The following is an 18,850-nucleotide window of genomic DNA, read 5'->3' as shown; positions in this document are numbered from 1 at the left end:
CAGGGAGCCCGATGTGGGACTTAATCCCAAAACCCGGGATGACGCCCTGAGCTGAAGGCAGATGCTCAACTGCTAAGCCACCCAGGAGTCCCTAAAGGAAAAAATTAATAGTAGTATAATAATAGTAGGAGATTTGAACACCCAACTTACATCAATGGATAGATTGTTCAGACAAAAAATCAACAAGGAAACAGTGGCTTCATCTTTTTAGAAAATATTATTTTATTTTATTTTTTGAGAGAGGAAGAGAGAGTGCAAGCAGGGGATGGGGAGGGGCAGAGAGAGAGAGAGAGAGAGAGAGAGAGAATCTCAAGGAGGCTTCATGCTCAGTGTAGAGCCGGACTCGGGGCTCAATCTCATACCTCTGAAATCATGACCTGAGCTGAAATGAAGAGTCAGACATTTAACCGACTGAGCCTCCCAGGCACCCCGGAAACAGTGGCTTTGAATGACACATTGGACCAGATGGATATAGCAGATATATTCAGAAAATTCCATCCAAAAACAGTGTAATACACATTCTTTTCAAGTGCACATGGAACATTCTCCAGAATAGATCACATGTTAGGCCACAATACAAATCTCAACAAATTCAAAAAGATTAAAATCATGTCATGCATCTCTTCTGATCACAACTGTGTGAAACTAGAAATCAATCATAAGACAAAGTCTGGAAAGAACACAAATACACAGAGGCTAAATAACATGCTACTAAACAGTGAATGAGTCGGGACGCCTGGGTGGCTCAGTGGTTGAGCATCTGCCTTTGGTTCAGGGCGTGATCCTGGAGTTCTGGGATTGAGTCCCACATTGGACTCCCTGTAGGGAGCCTGCTTCTCCCTCTGCCTCTGTCTCTGCCTCTCTCTCTCTCTCTCTGTGTGTCTCATGAATACATGAATAAAATCTTAAAAAAAAAAGACATTAAAAAAAAGAATGAGTCAACTAAGAAGTCAAAGAGTAGATAAAAAAAATAGATGGAGAGAAGTGAAAATGAAAACACCGTGGTCCAAAATCTTTGGGATGCAGCAAAAGCTGTTATAAGAGGGGAGATTAATACAAAACAGGCCTGCCTCAAGAAGCAAAAAAAATCTCCAACAACCCAGTCTTACACCCAAAGGAGCTAGAAAAATAACAAAGCCCAAAGTTAGTGGAAGGAAGGAAATAATAAAGATGAAGGCAAAGTAAATGAAATAGAAACTAAAAAAACAATAGAACAGACCAATGAAACTAGTAGCTGGTTCTTTGAAAAGATCAACAAAATTGATGAACCTTTAGCCAGAGTTATCAGAGAGAGAGAGAGAGAGAGAGGACTCAAATAAATAAAATCAGAAATGGAGGAGAAATAACTGACATAACAGAAATACAAAGGATTATAAGAGAATATTATGAAAAATTATATGCAACAAACCAGACAATCTAGAAGAAATGGATGAATTCCTAGAAATATATAACCTTCAAAAATAGAATCAGGAAGAAAACCAGCAATGGTTAATTCTAAAAGCCCAACTTGGGGATCCCTGGGTGGCGCAGCTGTTTAGCACCTGCCTTTGGCCCAGGGCGCGATCCTGGAGACCCGGGATCGAATCCCACGTCAGGCTCCCGGTGCATGGAGCCTGCTTCTCCCTCTGCCTATGTCTCTGCCTCTCTCTCTCTCTCTCTGTGTGACTATCATAAATAAATAAAATAAAATAAAAAATAAAAGCCCAACTCCCTTTCCTTAAAAATTATTTTTTTTTCTTTATTTGAGCCAGAGCAAAAGAGATCACAGAGGAGAGAGAGAAGCAGACTCCCCACTGGGCATGGAGGCCGATGTGGGGCTCGACCCCAGGACCCTGAGATCAGAACCTGAGCGGAAGACAAACTCTTTTTTTTTTTTGGAAGACAAACTCTTAATCAACTGAGCCACTGAGCCACACAGGCACCACCCAACTCCCTTTTTATTGATAGATATTTTATAACCTGCTTATAATTCTGTCATTAAATACATAGCTTAAATAATTTTTTTTTAAAGATTTTATTTATTTATCTATGAGAGAGGCAGAGACACAGGCAGAGGGAGAAGCAGGCTCCCTGTAAGGAGCCCAATATGGGACTCGATTCCGGATGCCAGGATCACGACTTGAGCCGAAGGCAGATGCTCGACCACTGAGCCACCCACATGTCCCTTAAATAAATGTTTAAATAAATATAACCGACATATGTATATAATTTCCAAAAAAGCAACACAGTGCTTAATTATAAATACAAAATGGTAATAAAAGCAAAGTTGTTTATAATTAAAAAGTATTTACTGCAATATGTAAATGTCTAGGTGTAACTAGTAGACATGACAACACAGTGAGAGGTTTGCATCTATAGATAGAATCATTGTAAATGAGACCACATTAAATGTTGACTGATAGAAATGTGCTATACTGGAGACTCAAAAACTATGTGCAGCATTGCCACTCACGATGTGATTTTCCTAAATGTTGAATAACATTTATGGTAAATTTCTAACAAAATATTCCTAGAAAATGGAAATCTATTAAATGTGTGCAGAAGATATTTGGTATTTATTTGTAGAATGGAGTTAGGTTCTAAGTCTAGATAGTTAAAAACCCACTTTCACCTAGATATATGTCTTGGTGGGTCTCAGAAAGGAAGCAGGAGAGGAGACAATTCTTACTGCATGAGACTGCACCATGCACTTTAAGAAGTGTTATATTTCCAGTACCAATCCACTAAATACTAGTAGCTCCCGTTATTTTGATATTACAAAAACCTTGCAACAAATGTCTGTAATGCTTTCAAATAGTAATATCATGCTTATTGCAAACTTCTGCTATAAGCACTATCTGGCACTCAGTGTGTGTTTAATTCCTGTTTATTGATGGGATGGATGAGTGAATGTATAAATATTGTCCTTCAAAAAATAACTTTAGCTTCTGATGACAAGTAACAAAGAACTCAGCTAACTCTACTTTAGACAAATTAGGGTTTATGACTTCTTTTTTAACAAAGTTTAGAATTAGGCCACCTAGTTTTGGTGCCACAGCTCGTAATGTTGTCATTGTCTATGGTTCCTATTTTCCTTCCATTTTGCCACTTGGCAAATCTGTTCTTTTATCAACTCATGAATTAAAGATCACCACAGCACCTCTGCATCTTATATGTGTATTCAAAGCAGAAAAAGGGAAGGAAGAAGAAAGGATCATTACTAGCATTGCTAGTATATTTTCTTTTTTATCCTATTGGCCAGAACTGTGTCACATAGCTAGTGCTGGTGGCAAGGGAAGCTATGATCCTCCCGCTGAAAGTAATATTCTCATATAAAATGTAAAACACAAAGAAAAAAAGAAACAAAATCTTCCAGATACATCACTGAGCTGCCAAGAAGTAAAGATTCTAAGGATCTAAAAAGTCAAGTGAACATAGAACCCCTAGTAGGTAAGGAAGTACTAGGCATGGCTTTTGCCTTGGACAAATGTGTCAAACCCCGGTGGTGTTGTTATTTCACTTCTTAGGTTTTACAGGAAGTGGGGGTTGGGGACAGATGATAACATTTAAGGCCCGCCCAATGGATGAAGTCTAATAGACTCTGACTCAAAGTTGGAAAATGAAAAGGCAAGGCACTGACTGGTAGAAAATATTCATAAAACTTTGTAGTCAGAATATATAAAAACTACAAATCAGCATCAAAAAGAAAAATAATTGAATATTTTAAAAGGACAAAGGTATTGAAAAGACCCTTCCGAAAAAACAATACACTTACAGCCAATAAGCACATAGAAATATACTCAACATCCTTAGTCATCGGAGAAATGCAAATTTAAACTATCCTACATCTATTAGAAGAGTTAAAATTTGAAAAAATTAACCAAACCAAATGTTAGTGAGAATATAGAGCAATTAGAACTCTCATACACTGCTGATTGGAATATAAAATATACAAATATTTTGGAAACCATTGGGCAGTGCCTTACAATGTTAAACACTTACTATATATCCAAGAGAAAGGAAAACATATATCTACACAAAAGCTTGTACTTGTGGGGCACCTGGGTGATACAGTTATTAAGGAATCAACTCTTGGTTTCAGCTCAGGTCATGATCTCAGGTCGTGAGATTGAGCCCTGGTCGGCTCCACACTCAATGTGGATTCATTTAGGACTTTCCTTTCTTCTGCTCTTCCTCCACATCCTCTTTCCCTCTGCATCTAAAATAAATTAAATAAATAAATAAATAAATAAATAATCTTTAAAAAAAACCAAAATCTTATTCTTGAATGTTCATAGCCACATTATTAGTAATAACCAAGATGTAGAAACAACTCAAATGTCCATCAATTGATGAATGGCATATCACAAAATGTGGTATATCCATATGCTGGAATATTATTCAGCCATGAAAAAGAAGCTGCTGATACATGCTACAACATGGATAAACTTTGAAAACATTATGCTAGGTGAAAAGAAGCCAGACCCAAAAGCCACATACTGTATGGTACTATTATACGGCATATGTCCAGAATAAGCAAATCCATACAAAGAGAAAGTAGATTAGAGGTTGTTAGGTGCTGGGAGGGGGAGAAGGGAGATAACTTCCAATAGGTATTAGGTTTCTTTTTGGAGTGATGAAAATGTGGAATTGGATAGTGGTGATGCTTGAACAAGTATACTAAAAATCATTGAATTGTACACCTTAAATTGGTGGAGTATATGGTATGTATGGTATGGTATTCAATGATGCTGTTATAAAAAAGAACAACAAAATATATATAAGGATCAATGGCATTTCCATCATCCCAAGATTACCAGTGCCATCATCTTGGTGCATAGACTTTTAAACTCATTTCCATGCATCATATGTACTTTTTTAAAGAATAAAAATTAGGTCATACCATGCAAAAAAAGTATTTTTGACTACAACATATAATTTTAGATTTATAAAGTGATGTCAGACTGGAGGGTGACTATCTTCTTCCTGGCTCTTTGCAGGGGAAACCCATTCTTTCACCTCTAAGTAGGATGTTAGCTGTAGATGCCTTTTATCAGGTTGAGGAAGTTTCTTTCCATTCCTAATTTCCTAAGTGTGTTTTATCATGAAAAGGTGTTGAATTTTATACAATGCTTTTGCTGCATCTATTGAGATGATCACACAAGTTTATTCCCCTTTATTCTATTCTTATTATTCTATAATACATTATATTATACAGATTGAGTTTTGTATGTTGAAATAATCTTTTGCCCCCATCATAAATCTCACTTGGTAAGGTATAAAATCTTTTTATATGTTTTGCCAAATTTAGTTTATCATTATTTGATTGAGGAGTTTTGATTCTATAGTTATAAGGATATAAATCTGAAGTTTTCTTTTCTGATGTCTTTGTCTTGCTTTAATATCAGGGAGATACTGGCCTCAAAATATAAATTAGGAACTGTTCTCTCCTCTCTTATTATCTGCAAAAGTTAAGAATGGTATTACTTCTTCTTTAAATGTTTGGTAGAAGTTACCAGTGAGACCATAAAGTCCTGGGCTTTTCTTTGCTGAAAGTTTGTTGATTACTAACTTAAGCTATGTACTTGCTACGTGTCTTTTCAAATTCTCTATTTCTTCATCAATTAACTTTGGTTGTTTCTATGTTTCTAGGAATTTGCCCATTCCATTCAGGTTCTCTACTTTGTTGGCCTATAATTGTTCACTGTATGCCTTATGTCTTAGCCATCTCAGGCTGCTATAACAAAATACTGCAGACTGGGTGGTTTAAACATCAGAAATTTATTTTATGGTTCTGGAGGCTGTAGAGTCCAGGGTGCTGATTTGGATCCTGGTAAGAGCTCTCTTCTTGGCTTACAGACAGCCACCTTCCCATTATGCTGTCACATGGTCTTTCTTCAGTGCACGCACATGTCGAAAGAGAGAAAGAGAGAAGGAGATCTTACTTTCTTCCTCTTCTTCTATGGTCATTAATTCCTTCATGAGAGCCCTATCCTCATGATTTAATCTAATCTAATTACCTTCCAAAGGTCCCATCTCCACATCCTATCCACCTTGCGGCCAGGGCTTCAACATACGAATTTTGGAAGGGGGGACACAAACATTTAGTCCATGATATTCCACCCTGGGCTCCCTCAAATTCATGTTTTCTCACACGCAAAATGTATTCTTATCTATTCCAACAACCTGAAACATCTTAACTTGCTCTAGCATCAACTCTAAAGTCCAAAGTCTCATTTAAATATCTAAATCGCACATAGTGGAACTCAAGTATGATTCATCTGGAGACAAATTCCTCTCCAGCTGTAAACCTGTGAGACCAGACAAATTATGTGCTTCCAAAATACAATGGTGGGACAGGAAGAAAGGAAGAAATACGATATAAGGAAAGGGTAATGGGTCCCAAGCAAGTCTAAAACCCAGAAGTGAGTTCCATTAAGGCTTGAGATTACTGTCTTTAGTTTGATGCTCAACCTTTAGGACCATTAAAGCAGAGATCTTGCCTCTGAGGCTTTGTTGGACTGGGGTTGTGCCCGAAAGACTGCCAGTCTCACTCCCAAGGCACCTCAGGGTAGCCCTGGCCCACAGCCCTGCAGGATGGTTCCAGTCCCCAGACCCCTATCAGAGGCCATCTGATCTTTTGAAACCAAGTGATGGCTCTGATGATCTCTGAACCACTTTTGGGTCATTTTGTCTTTTACTTAAAGAATAGCACATGTCCTAGCCTAATAGCACTATCATCCAGTCTTGTGAATTTATCATAAAGACCCATGGCCTTTCTTTACTTTGTCTCATTTCCATTCTCTTCAGTTCAAACTGGTAGTACTTCTCTTTGTATAACCCCATAAACTCCTTATCAAGAGATAGTCCAGAGGCACCTGGCTCTGTGGTTGAGTGTCTGCCTTTGGCTCAGGTTGCAATCTCAGGGTCCTGGGATTGAGTCTTGCATCAGAATCCCCATGGGGAGCCTGCTTCTCCCTCTGCCTGTGTCTCTGTCTCTCTGTGTCTCTCATGAATAAATAAATAAATTCCAAAAAAAAAAAAAAAAAAAAGATAGTCCAGTCATACCCATGGTGTTCTCTTTAATACATGTGATCTAATTTTTTGTAATATGGACAAGTGGAGAGTTTTTCAAATCTCCAAATTCAGATTCCTTTTTGCTTAATAATTCCTTCTTCAATTCATTCCTCTCTTGTATTTTAGTATATGTGCTGCCGAAGCGAGCACTCTCTCTTGTATTTTAATATGAGGAGTCAGGAGGAACCAAGACATGCCTTCAAAACTTTGCTTAGAAATCTTTTCAGCTAATCCCAGATTTCAAGATATACTACAAAGTGGTAGTAATCAAAACAGTGTGGTACTGGAACAAAAATAGACACATACACCAATGAAACAATAGAAAGCTCAGAAATAAACCCATGATTATATGGCCAATTAATCTATGACAAAGGAGGTAAGAATATAGCATGGGGGAAAAGACAGTCTCTTCCATTAAATTGTGTTGGGAAAACTGGATAGCTACATGTATAAGAATGAAACTGAACCATTTTCTCACACTATACACAAAAATAAACTCAAAATGGATCAAAGCCCTACATGTGAGACAGGAAACCATAAAAATCTTAGAAGGAAACATGGATGGTAATTTCTTTGGCATTGACTTTAGCAACTTTTTCTAGACATATCTCCTCAGTCAAGAGAAGCAAAAACAAAAATTAACTATTGGGACTACACCAAAATAAAAAGATTTTACATGGCAAAGAAAAGCATTAACAAAACAAAAAGGCTACCTACTGAAAAGGAGATATTTGCAAATGATATATTTGATAAAGGGTTATTATCCAAAATATATAAAGAACTTGTATAATGCAACACCAAAAAAATCCCAAATAATCCAATATAAAAGAGGCAGAGGACATGAATAGACATTTTTTCTGAAGGACATCAGATACCCAACAGGTGCATGAAAAGATGCTCAACATCACTCATCCTCAGGGAAATGCAAGTCAAAACCCCAATGAAATATCACCATACACACCTGTCAGAATGCCAAAAATCGAAAAAGGAAAGAAATAACAAGTGTTGGCAAGGATATGGAGAAAAAGGGACAGTCTTGTGCTGTTGGTGGCAATACAAACTGCTGCAGCCACTGTGGAAAACAGTATGGAGGTTCCTCAAATATTTAAAATGGAGACACCATTTGATCTAGTAAACTCCACCACTGGGTATTTACCCAAAGCAAATGAAAATGCCAATTCAAAAAGATATATGCACCCCTATGTTTACTGCAACATTCTTACAATACCCAAAATATGGAAGCAACCCAGGTGTCCATTGATAGATGAATGGATGAAGAAGAAATGGTCTACATAAACAATGGAATATTATTCAGCCTTAAAAAAGAATGAGATCTTGCCATTTGCAACAACATGGATGGATCTAGAGGTTATGATGCTAACTGAAATTAGTCAGAGAACCACAAATAACATGACTTCACTTATACGTGGAATCTAAAAAATAAAAACAAATGAATAAACAAACAAAAATCAGAAATGCTGCCATAAATACAGAGAACAAACTGATGGCTGCCGGAGGGGAGAAGGGTGGGATGGGCCAAATGAGTGAAGGGGAGGCGGAGTACAGGCTTCCACTTATAGAATGAATAAGTCATGAGGATGAAAGGCACAGCATAGGGAATATAGTCAATGATATTGTAATTGCATTGTATGTTGACAGATGGTAGCTACATTTGTGGAGAGCGCTGCATAACGTATAGACTTGTCGAATTTACTGTGCTGTACACCTGAAACTAACATAGCATTGTGTGTCAAAATTTTATTTTGAAGAAAAATAAATACAAAAAACACAAAATAAAATATATTAAAAAACCTTTTAAACTAAATATCTAGTTTCATAACTCACAAATTCTACTTTCCATAAAACACTAGGACACAAACAATTCAGCCAAATTCTTTGCCATTTTATAACAAGGACTTCTTTTCCCCCCAGTTTCCAAAAACATGTTCTTCATTTCCATCTGAGATTTCACAAATGGCCTTTCATGTCCATATTCCTACCAATATTCTATTCATGATTCTTTAAGTCTTTTTCAAGAAGATGGAGCTTTCTCTCTGAAAAAAAAAAAAAAAAAAAAAAAGGGTGCCTGGGTGGCTCAGGTCATGATCCTAGGGTCCTAGGTTGGAGCCCCAAATCGGGATCCCTGCTCAGCGGGGGAGCCTGCTTCTCCCTTTCCCTCTGTGACTCCTCCTGTTTATGCTCTTTCTCATTCTGTCAAATCAATCAATCAATCAATCAATCAATCAAACATCTTTTTTTTTAAAAAAAGAGAGAGAGAAGATGGAGTTTTCTCTTCAGCCCTCCTCTTCTTTCTGAGCTCTTACTAGAGTCTCCCTTAATGTCCGTATGTCTGGCATGCACCTCCATACTCTTTTAGGTTCTTTCCATTATCTAGTTCCAAAGCCACTTCACAGGTTTAGATATTTGTTACAGCGGTGCTTACCAAATCTGTCTTAACTCAGGCTGCCATAATAAAATGCTATAGACTGAATGGCTTTAACCACAGAAACGTATTTTACATAGTTCTGGAGGTTGGAAAGTCCAAAACCAAAGTGCCAGCTAATTTGGTTCCTGGCGAGAGCTCTCCTTCTGGCTTACAGAGAGCCACCTTCTCATGGTCCTCGCTTGGTCATTCCTTGGTCGTTGCATTTGGGACAGGGGTGCGGTGGGGGAAGAGGGGTAAGGGGAAGAGAGGAGAATCTTTCTCTTCTTCTAACTTCACTAATCTCCTTGTGAGAGCCCCACCCTGATGACATAACCCAGCCTGAATTATCTCCCCAAGGCACCATTTTAAACCCCATCACATTGATTGTTAGAACTTCAAGGTATGAATTTTAAGGGACATGAACCTTCAGTCCACAACACCTTATAATCTTTTTTTTTTTTTTCCTGTAAGTTTGGTAGATATGTCTTTTGCTGGTGATTTTAGCAAGTTCAGTCCTTTTTTTTTTGTTTTTTGTTTTTTGTTTTTTGCTTGATTAGGCTAGCTAAAGATTTGTCAATTTTATTAATCTGTTCAATGAAGCAGCTTTTGATTTTTTTGATTTTTCTCTATTCTTTCTCTAATATCTATTTCATTTATTTCCCTCCTTCTGTTTGTTCTGGATTTAGTTTGCTCTCATTTTTCTAGTTCCTTAAGGCGGAATGTTACGTTATTGATTGGATTTTTTTTTTTTTTAATATGGGCAATTACAGCTATAGAGTTCCTCCTAGGGATCCCTGGGTGGCGCAGCGGTTTAGCGCCTGCCTTTGGCCCAGGGCGCGATCCTGGAGACCTGGGATCGAATCCCACGTTGGGCTCCCGGTGCATGGAGCCTGCTTCTCCCTCTGCCTATGTCTCTGCCTCTCTCTGTGAATATCATAAATAAATAAAAATAAAAAAAAAACTTAAAAAAAAGTTCCTTCTAGGCACTATTTTCACTATATCCCTAAGATTTGGCATGTTGTGTTTTCATGTTCATTCATCTCGAAGTATTTTCTAATTTCTTTTGTGATTTCTTTTTTGAATCTGTGATTATTTATGATTGTGTTTAATTTCCATTTGAAGTGGTGCTTGAATGCTGAGTCGGTTAAGCATCAGCCTTTGGCTCAGGTCATGATCTCAGGATCCTGGGATTGAGCCCCATGTCTGGCTCCCTGCTCAGCGGGGAGCCTGCTTCTCCTTCTGTCCCTCCTCCTGCTGTGTGCTCTCTTGTTCTCTCTCTAATAAATAAAAAAAAATATTTTTAAGAAATATCTATTTGTAAATTTGTCTCATTTCCTTCCGTTAGTAATTCCTAATTTTATTCATTGTAGATGGAGAATATACTTCACATGATTTCAATCTTTTGAAATTTATTGACGCTTGTTTCATGGCCGTTATAACATATGTTCTATCCTGGTAAATGTTTCACATGTACTTGAGAAGAATGTGTACTCTGTAGTTGTTGAATGGAGAGTTCTATAGATCCTTGTTAGCTAAATTATAGTGTTGTTTGAGTTTTCTCTTTGCTTGGTGACTTTTTATCTGGTTCTATCATTACGGAAAGTGAGATATTGAAATCTCCAATATTATAGTTGAATTGACCATTTTTCCCTTCAATTCTGATACTTTTTGCTTCATAAATTTGGTATATATATATATATATGTCTATAGTTAGATCTTCTTGATGAATTAACTGTATTTTTATCAAATGCCCTTCTTAGTCTCTGGTACTAATTTTTGTTCTAAGATCTGCTTTGTCTGGTATTAAAGTAGCCATTCTAGGTCTCTTCTTGTTGTTGTTTACCTAGTATATCTCTTCCCATACTTGACTTTCAACTTCTTTGTATCTTGGAATCTAAAATGTGTCTCTTACAGACAGCATATAGTTGGATTTGGAGTTTTTGTTTTGTTTTGTTTTAATTTGTTCTGTAAATTTCTGCACTTCAGTTCAATCCCTTTCCATATAATGAAATTTCTGATAAGGTCATGTTTACATTGGCCATTTTCCTATTTGTTTTCTACATGTCTTTTTTTTTTTTTTCTTTTGATCCTTTCTCCATTACTGCTTTTATTTTAAAAGGTTATTTTCTAATGAACTCTTTTAATTTCCTTATTTCTCTTACTGTAGTTTTTTTAAAGGTTTATTTATTTTAGAGGGAGAGAGAGAGGAGAGGGAGGGGCAGAGGGAGAGAACATTCAAGCAGGCTCTCCAGTGAGCATGGAGCCCAAACATAGGGCTCAATCTCATGATTCACGAGATCATGACCTGAGCCAAAACCAAGAGTCAGTGCTTTAACAGACTGAGCCACCCAGGCACCCCTCTTACTATATATACTCTTTTAAGATTTCATTTATTTATTTGAGAGAGAGAGAGAAAGAGAAAGAGAAAGAGAGAGAGAGAGAGAGCATGAATGGGGAGAGAAGCAGAGGGAGAGGGAAAAGTAGACTCCTCAGCAATCAGGGAGTCTGACAAAGGACTCAATCCCATGACCCCAGGATCATGACCTGAGCCGAAGGCAGATGCTGAACTAACTGAGCCACCCAGGTGCCCCATTATATTTTTTGAGTCATTGTCTTAGTGGTTGCTATGAAGGCTCAATTAACATTTTAATTCATAACAAGCCAGTTCAGATTAATATCAATTTAATTATAATAGTATGTAAAAACTTTGTCCCTCTAGGACTCCTCCCCCTTCATTTGTGCTGTTATTGTCATGTAAATTACATCTTTTTTTTTATGATTTTATTTATTTATTCATGACAGACACAGAGAGGGTGAGAGGCAGAGACACAGGCAGAGGGAGAAGCAGGCTCCATGCAGGGAGCCTGACATGGGACTCGATCCCGGATCTCCAGGATCACACCCTGGGCCGAAGGCAGTGTGAAACTGCTGGGCCACTGGGGCTGCCCTAAATTACATCTTTATAGATTGCATGCCCATAAACACAGAAAATATAAAGAATGCTTTACACATTTATAAGTTATCCTTGCTCAGGGGCCATTCTAGTCTTTTTTGTATTGTTCCAATTTTAGTATATATGCTGCCAAATTGAGCGCAACATAATCTAATATTAGCTTTAAAAATGACTCTGGCTTCACGGTGAAAAACAAATTAAAGAAGAGGCCAGTCTGGAAGTGAGATGACTAGATAAAAAATGCTGAAATATATCAGGTAAAAGATGATAGTGGACTATCTAGAGTTCAGTACCAAAAAATTGGAGAACAGATGTAGTCAACAAATTTCAAAGATATTAAGAAGATAATATTAACTAGCCTTGGCAACTGGATGTATAGTCGAGCAAAAGGAAAGAGTCAAAATGACTAATTATCTGTATCATGTAACTAAGAGAATTATGGTACTATTCACAGAGAAAGATAACATTGAAATAGAGGCTTTGGGAAAAACTACAATGAGCTCAATTTTAGACTTAAAATTTATGATGCTTGTAGGATATTTAAATGAAAATAGGAGATGTTCAGTAAAGATGCGATATCTAGTTTTGAAACTTAAGTGAGCAATATGAGCTGTGCATAAAGATTTGAGAGTGATTAATATGTAGATAGTAATGAAAGTCTTGAGAGTTTATTAGAATGTCCAATAAGAATATATAAAGTGATAATAAAAGGGGACCAAGGTTGGAATCCTAAGGAATAGTAATATTTTGAGTTTGAGGAAATGAAGACGATTCATCACAAGAAAGTGAGAATAGCTTTAGAAGTATTGAGAAGATCAGAAGAGCGTGTTGTCATGGAAGTTGAAAGAAGAGAATATTTTAAGAATTGAGATGTCACATAAAATAAGGAATGTATTGTTTTCATTGGATTTGCAATAAGGAAAACCATTAATTACAGCAGTACATTAAAGATAGCTGCAAATCCTTTGATTTAATCTGTTGGTGGGAGGAATAGCAATTGTCCTCTTCAGTCTGGACTGTATTCGGCTTGTATTGACCAATAAAATGCGGCAGAAGTCTGACTGTTTAACTTCTGAGACTGGACAGCTCCTACTTTCACAAACTTAAAACATTCCCTCTTAAAACTCAGCTTTCATGCTGTGGGAAGCCCACATATGGAGGAACCATGAGAAGAAGGACTCACTTCCAGCTAAGCTCCCAACCTAGAGCTACCACCACCTGCCCGCCATGTGAATGAGCCATAGTAGATGTTCTAGTCCAGTCAAGCCTCCAGATGACCACAGCTCCACCCAATGCCACGCAGAAAAAAAATGTTTTAAGTGACCAAGTTTGGGTGGCAGCTTGTTACTTAGCAATCGATAATTTTATATTTATTACTATTTTTTAACATTTTTTAAACATTTAAACATTTTATAACATTTTAAACATTTTAAACATTTAAACATTTTTTAAAGATTAAAGATTTATAACACAATGTTCTGTTAAGGTATTGCAGGTATAAATTACCATGGATTGAAGAGTGACTTGAAGGCATCTGGGTGGTTCAGTGGTTGAGTGTCTGCCTTTGGTTCAGGTCGTGATCCTCGTGTCCCGGGATCCAGCCCCACATCAGGTTCCCCACAGGGAGCCTGCGTCTCCCTCTGCCTATGTCTCTGCCTCTCTCTCTGTGTCTCTCACAAATAAATAAATAAAATCTTAAAAAAAAAGAGTGACTCGAAGAATAGGAACTGGAGACAACTATTTTAGTAAGTCGATTACGAAAGAGAAAAGCTATTTAGAGTAGTATATATAAGAAAGTTTGAATTTGACAAAGGTATTGTTAGCTTTTAATATGAAAAGTTTACTTTTTTTTAATTTAGTTTTTTTTGAGAGAGCATGTGCACATGTGAGTGGTGTGGGGGAGGGACAAAAGGAGAGGGAGGGAAAGAGAATCTCCAGCAAACTCCTTGCTGAATGCAGAGCTTGATGCTGGGTTTGATCTCACTGCCCTGAGATCATGACCTGAGCTGAAATCAACAGTCAGATGCTTAACCAACTGAGCCACGGAGGTACTCCTTCAATGTGAAAAATTTAAATGGTATTTAAGAAGGTGCATCCCTGTGCCACAGTAGCAATAGTAATATACCTATAAGACAAAAGGAAATACTTAGAAGTATGGTTCTCCAGTGACTTAGTAGAGAGGTCCTTTCCACAGAAAACGTTGAAGAAACAGAAGAGAGATGGGTTAGCTGATAGAGAAAGGTTCTGAGGAAATGAGAGAAAATGTTATCTTTTTCAGAGCCCTGCCTCCCCACCCCCCTCCACCGGCTGCAGCCCCCTCAGGAAGGATCTGATTAGTCTCCTTGCACAGGATCCATTATAGAGTCCCTGAGAGGTGGACTCTCATGTCCTGACTCCTTGGCACTCACCGTTTGCATAGCTGCTTTTAGCTCAAGCACTAATCCTTTTCTAATAATCTGTGGTTAGGGTCTTAGGTTGTATTAGTTAGAATACTATATTTTGGGCCACAGGTAACTGAACATATATTTCAAAGTGGCTGAAATATAAATCTGGAGTTTGATGATTAGTTAACTCAGCAGCTCAACTGCATCATCAAGGGCCCAGGTTCTTTCCAATATTTTGCTCAGTCATCCTCACTCAGACTTTTGTCTCCTTCTCTTAGGTTGGCTCCTGTAATTGTCTCAAGATGACTGCTGTAGTCCCAGGGCTTATACTCAGAAGTTCATGTCATGGGACAGAAACAGGCGTTTTCTCCTTGTATGTTCCTTTCTCATAAGTCACATAGCAGATTTCCCTTCTAAGGTTAGAATCTCATAATATGGGGCACCTGGGTGGCTCAGTTGGTTAAGCATCTGCCTTTGGCTCAGGTGATGATCCTGGGGTCCTGAGATTGAGCCCCATGTCAGGCTCCCAGCTCAGTGGGGAGTCTGCTTCTCCCTCTGCTCCTCCCCCCTGCTCATGCTCTTTCTCTCGTTCATTCTCCCTCTCAAATAAGTAAATAAAATCTTAAAAAAAAAAGAATCTCATTATGCATGCAGTCAATTGCAAGGATGATTTTAGATAGGCTATTTATATTTTTTTTAAAAGATTTTATTTGTTTATTCATGAGACACACACACAGAGAGGCAGAGACCTAGACAGAGGGAGACATTCAACTGCTGAGAACCCAGGTGTCCCTATACTTTCTGAGCTTCAGTTTTCACATCTGTAAAATGGGTAGTATGGTACCTACCTTAAGATTATTGTAAGGAATAAAAGAGAGTATTCTCTTAAGTACATGGCACATTGCTTGGCTCACAGAGCCTCCTTTCTTCTATTCTATCCTCCATGCTGTGTTTAGAGTTTATTTTCTAAGAAGCAAACTTGAGATTCTCTTCCCATTTAAAGGACCATAACTGGCTTCAAATAAACTTGATTTGTCTTTTGGTGCTGGGGTCTACTTTTCTAAAAACACTTAGAAGAGTGGAAAAAATTGAGTGCGTATTAGAAAATAAAATGGCTAATGGGTGAGTAATAGTATCTGCCACACGGGACTACCAGTATACGAGAAACTCTTCTGGTTGCCTTGACTCGGGGGGTGTGAGGATTCCCATGTGCTGGGTAGAAACTGAGATGTCAGAATTTCCTTTTTGGGGTAAAGGGTGGGAATCCAGAGCACAGATGGAGTACAGGTTCTGTTATATGTGTTTGGGTGACAAAGTGGATGAACACTCAGCCTGATTTATTCTTATCCCAACTATATCCCTCATAGAATGGCCCTGGGCTCCACTACAGCCCTGCATCTGAGCCAGAATAATAAATCATAAAGTTCCTTAGGCTCCAAAGAGGGTGCTAACATGAATACTGAGTAGTATTCGTGTTATCACGTTACAAAGTAAAAAAAAAAAAGCAATGCATTCTTACATGCAGTGTGCTTTCTCTAGAAACAATTAGATTTGCCATCTAGACTCTCCTTTCGCTTATCTCAATAGACACAGTGCCATCTACTGAAACTAAAGCACCAATAGCCATGACACCCCGAGGGATTCCCAGGAGAGCCCCCCTCTCTGTGGGCTCCCTAGCGCACCCACCTCCCAGATGGACTGAGGCAGTAGGCGGAATCCACAGGCTGTTCTCCTGTCACAAACTGTAATGCATCTGTTCCTGGTGCTTTCTGAGAGCAGCAAGAGGAAGACGTCCCTGTAGGGACCTGGGGAGCCGGCCAGAGACGTCAGGGGTCCGTGAAAGCTCCTTTAGGCCAGCTTCTCCCCTGCGTCTCGCCAGGTGGAAAGTGAAGCTGGCCTGTACGGACGAGGCACGCTTTTCTCTTACAGCAGAACAGGGATTGTGACATGTTTTTCTTTGGGTGATTATGGTAGGTTTCTTCCCATGTGATAGCGTAGCAACGTATTCAAGTCTCTTTAGTTTTCTGTGAAATTCGTAGTGGGTAGAAGAGAGAAGAGATTAAGAACAGGATCCAGGAGCATTATCAGGACCCCTAGGTTTTGGGGGTTTGTGGGTGACCTAGGTTGCCATGAAAATTCATTCGTGCCCAATTTCGCATTCTAGTTAATTGCATTCTCTCCAGATTGCAGTGTCTCTTGGTTTCAGAAATGGAGAAATGGAGAAACAAAAGGAAGATTGTTGCTTACATTTAGCCACCACCGTCAGCAATAAAATAGGAAATGGAACTCTTTAAAATGCACAGCCTTCTGTAGGACACACTCAACTCTTGTCCTCTGTCCCTCACTCTACCATTCCTCCTCGCGAGGAATCCTGGCTCCGTCTGCTCGTAGCCCTTCAACGACCATCTATCATTTAAAGTTCTGCTTTGAATTGATTCTGATTTGGCTTTTTGTAGTCAGAGCTGGCATTCCTTCCCTTCACCCCTCCAAATCTGGCCCCATTTTCTGCTGCACTTGCTGCTCATTCTTTCTGTTTGCTTCTTATTAGATTTTCCAAAGCAAAACTTCCCACAGTTAAGTTTGTGGTCCGGCAATTTATCATGAATATTCTTAAAATCGCCTCATTAAAAGAGGCATTTGAAGCTGAAACTTAAGTGTCTGTTACCATGGTAACCAACAACAACTATTTAGAACTGCCTGCCTAAGAGGTAAGGGTTGCTGTTGGCGGAAGATTGAAGGTAGGCAACTAATGACTAGTGGGCAGGGAAGACAGACAAGGAAGGAAGAGAAAGACCTATAGAGCATGATGTGGAATTCTGAACCCCAAATTATATATCCTTCTACGCAACAAGGCAAATCAAGTTGGTACAAGGCTCCCAAATTTTCCACATCACACAATTCAGGAAATTTGGAGATAGGAAGTCCTTTTCACCATCAGGTTCCTGAGGGGAGTTTGATTCAAAGTTTACAACCTGAAACTTATGGAATCATGTGTTACCTGTTCTTGAGCCAATCACTTACCTCTCTCTGCCTCAACTTACCATTTTTTTTTAAATGGGCAAAAACATTCTCTATGTCACCATGTTATATGAATATCAGTGAGGCAATAGAAGTGAAGCCTTTTTGCAAACAAAGTGCTGCATCCATGCAGACAAAGACCCATGTTTTGAGTCTACAACTGTTCTCTAGAAGTTCTTCTGGATTACCACCAGTCAACCTTTCTCAAAGAAAAGACAATTTCTCCAACAGTAAGCAGTGTCAAACTAACCTTATCGATTGCTTTTTCCAAGCCAGGACTCTCTAGGTTTTCCATTATTCACCAGGCCTGTAAAAGAATATCTTGAACTATTAGGCATGTCTTGAACTGCTACAAAAGTGGTTATAAAAAAAAGGTATATTTGATAAATAATGAAGGTTACAAAGAGTACAAATTACATTCTTTCATTTTCTGTTTTCTTGCCTTTCCAGTTGCAGTTTGGGGCAAAATGTTAAAGACACAGTCGAGAGTGGCAAGCATTGTACTTAAAAAGAGAAATGTCAGGTCAGGGAATATATATGGGAAATGTAGGAAGATTTACATTTAAAAAGTAGTTAAATGCTTGGGAGTCTTTTCTATGTATTGCTTTCTTGGCTGAATCAATAGGATTAGACAAATATGACAAACGGGAAAATACATCTTGATGAACAACATATGGAGGGATACAGTCATATAAAGAAGAAAATACTGCACAGTGTTGACATTCTTAGGACCACAAGAGAGCGGCAACACTTGGGTGGGGTCTTGGTAGGAATTCTTATGGAACATAATAACTAGGAACATATGGAGAAGGGTTGAGTTATAAATGTGAATGAATACAGTAAATCTGCCAGATTCTAGTACTTCTTGGGCATTGCCCACTTTTGTTGTTTCTCTTATTAGCACAACTGTCATCAGCATAAATAATAGAAATTTTAGTGAATTTTTGATGACTCATCTGTGTGCCAGCATGAAGGATCTGGGATAGGCAAAGCTCCTTCTCATTCTCTAGGTGG

At 38.4% G+C, this 18,850-nt stretch overlaps 1 long non-coding RNA gene and 1 other non-coding gene across 2 annotated transcripts; both read right to left on the bottom strand.

Moving 5' to 3' along the window:
* Positions 1-5,759: 5,759 nt before the first annotated feature.
* On the bottom strand, positions 5,760-18,146 carry LOC144304623 (uncharacterized). The gene is made up of 3 exons (XR_013371550.1): positions 18,087-18,146; positions 16,505-16,842; positions 5,760-5,874 (listed from the first exon to the last, which is right to left on the bottom strand). It is a non-coding gene; the product is annotated as an uncharacterized LOC144304623 (long non-coding RNA).
* Positions 12,470-12,576, bottom strand: LOC144305003 (U6 spliceosomal RNA). The gene has a single exon (XR_013372036.1). It is a non-coding gene; the product is annotated as a U6 spliceosomal RNA (small nuclear RNA).
* Positions 18,147-18,850: the final 704 nt, after the last annotated feature.

Source organism: Canis aureus, chromosome 34, assembly GCF_053574225.1.
Source record: "Canis aureus isolate CA01 chromosome 34, VMU_Caureus_v.1.0, whole genome shotgun sequence".
NCBI classification, from domain to species: domain Eukaryota; kingdom Metazoa; phylum Chordata; class Mammalia; order Carnivora; family Canidae; genus Canis; species Canis aureus.
Note: the sequence above shows the minus strand (reverse complement) of the source record. Positions and strands in the feature narration are given on the sequence as shown.